Raw genomic sequence first — 2,733 nt, 5'->3', positions numbered from 1 at the left:
TTCATCTGCACTCTCTCCATTACCAAGGAGTTCCTCTTCCTCCATCTTCTGAAGGACAAGCAAAAGCTTGAGGTGTGTGTTCCAGAAGATAAACTTCCCATGAAGACCCCCTACGTTCACCCAGACTGTATGCACCTTTCGCCATACATGTCCTATTTCAGATAATGCCTTGGTAAAGCATTTCTTGTCTTGAGTAAGTAGGACAGCTTGACCTATTCCAGGTCTACAGACACAGCTCATCTCTCGTAGGCAAGCTGGATAAAGGTTCTGGTTTCTCCTTTTGGAGCCCAGCCTTTTTCCAAATGGCATATTTATTATAATAATATCCACAGAGCCATTTCTCAATGGTAGATTGCAGATATCCTAGTGAACAGTGTCTATGGGCAAGCCCCAGGAGGGTTTGCCTTTTTACAATTGACTCTTCGTCAATAAAGATGAGCTAGTGAACAGTGTCTATGGGCAAGCCCCAGGAGGGTTTGCCTTTTTAAAACTGACTCTTAGTCAATAAAGATGAAATGCTATTTGGTGCTTAATTCACAGCCAATGGATTATCATCACCACCAATATGGTAACAGACCATTGTGTAGCACCCTCTATTGGTATTGACCCATTCCACACATTGGATCAACGATTATATCAGTAGGTTGAGGAGTAGCGTCTGAACATCCCATAGGCAAGAATTGATGCGAAGGTTGTGGGTCCAAAATGAGTGATATTTCTTCGGTGGAGACTCCCTTCAGTCAAAGCAATATCCACAATGACTTCATTATCATGGATATTTAAGAGAACCTCTACATCAAATTGGTCATACTAATCTTCCACTTAAAGTCATCTTGAACAGCACCCCCAAAATCTCTTGCAACCTCATATGAGGTAAAACAGTGTTTCTCTCATGCCCCATTGCATGTGACTCTAAATTTTAACACTTGAGGCTCTGTTTCTTCTTTTGTGTTGTCATCAGCCTCATCTTTGCAAGATGCCAAGTCATCACCTACTAATGTTGACACCTATTTTTTGATGGCTGGGTTTTCATAGTAGTCCAAAATATGTGAATCTAAAGCATTGTTAGTAAATTCTTTTTTAACATCCCTCTCATCTAGTTTGTCTCCTTGCCCATGTTCAGTTTTTCCTTTCCTTGAATTCCAATTTATCTTGTGCTTTTTTTTTTTTCTTGAAACTGGTATTAATTTTCCATACTTTTAGAGGGTCTGACCATAGGAGTTTTCTAGCCAAGTCTTCGAAATCCTTTAAAACTTTTTCCTTTATTTTTTTGAATTGGTAATCTTTAAACTCCTGAACAACCACAAATAAGTTATCAACTGATCTCAGACAATGAACCTGAGCCAGACTTTCCACTGAAACTCAAAATATATCTTGCCCTAGTCTTTGCTGATTTTATGTGATGACCCCGATTTTCCTCTCACTTCATCTGCAGCTGTCTGCTCAAAGCCAGTAGGTACAGTGGCCCCGATAGCAACTTGAAGATGCTCGCATTCACTGTTGAGGCCACTTTCTGTCACTTGTACAGACTTCTGATTCTCATGAAGGTTCACATCCAGAAGTTGGTTAGTTGCTTCCATATCTGACATGTTGGCAGTACTTCTAAGATTCCCAACACAGTCCTGGTCACTGGTCACGGATCACCAGAGCAGACCCTTCTGGCTCTAGCACTCTGTGAGTGCAGCATGCTTGGGTAATTCCACACTTAGGTATCTACTCAGAGGACAGGAAAACCTTCAGTTGGAAAAACACTTGCACATCTATGTTTATTGCAGCATTATTTACAACTGTTAGGACATGAAGTCAACCCAAATACCCAAAAACATAGGAGTATATTAAAAAAATGTGACTCATGTATTCCATGGAATACTATTCAGCCACAAAAACCAATGCAAATATTTAGTCTCTTTTTATAAGAAATATTTATAGAGTACTAACCATATGTGTGGCATTGTACTAGATTGGAGACAAATGCAGCTATATTAGAGATATTACACGGTAATAAAATTGTACTATATTTAGTTTTCTTGTTTATAAGTAGATTTCAGCTGCTCTTGCCACAAAAACAACAAGAAAGTAACTGTGGGAGGATGTATATATTACTTTGCTTCACCACAGTAACTGTTTTACTACCTATATGTGTCTTATAACATCATGTTGTATACCTTAAATACACATAATACGATTTCTTTTTTATGAAAAAACAACAGAGTTTCCTAATGTGAAAAAAATTATGAAGAAGCTGTATGGTTTACAAAATATATTTATTATCATGGAAAATTCCTATGTTATAAAATCAGACAAAAAGAACATGATTATGTATTGTATGATCTGAACAAAATAAAAATCCATAAATAGGAGAGAGAAAAGTGTGGATTATCAGTGAAAATATTTCATCCAATTATACAATCAAAATATTTGTTCTATAGACTTAACAATATAAATACATTTTTCATGATCCTGATTTTGTTCGACATTTTATTCTGGTACTGTCAACATTGTACGGGAACCAGCAGTTAGCGTAATGACTATGTTGCTGGACTCCCACGTAGTTGACCGCGGTTTGCGTCCCGGACCTAGTGGCTTAGAACTCACGCGAGGTGTGTGTGTGTGCGTGCCCAAGATCCCGAGAGGAGAATGGAGGAGAAGGGATTATGGCGTGACCATCCCCCCTGGGGGGTGATTTCTCGCTTTCTGTCTCTATGTCTCTCTCTGTCTGTCTGGTGAGCGCAC

The 2,733-nt window shown here is 38.8% G+C and overlaps 1 pseudogene; it reads right to left on the bottom strand.

Annotated features, from left to right (window-relative positions):
• Nucleotides 1–19: 19 nt before the first annotated feature.
• LOC102477931 (THUMP domain-containing protein 3-like) lies at nucleotides 20–1,589 on the bottom strand (annotated as a pseudogene).
• Nucleotides 1,590–2,733: the final 1,144 nt, after the last annotated feature.

The sequence above is a fragment of the Tupaia chinensis genome, unplaced genomic scaffold (assembly GCF_000334495.1).
Source record: "Tupaia chinensis unplaced genomic scaffold, TupChi_1.0 Scaffold000047_1, whole genome shotgun sequence".
NCBI lineage: Eukaryota > Metazoa > Chordata > Mammalia > Scandentia > Tupaiidae > Tupaia > Tupaia belangeri.
Note: the sequence above shows the minus strand (reverse complement) of the source record. Positions and strands in the feature narration are given on the sequence as shown.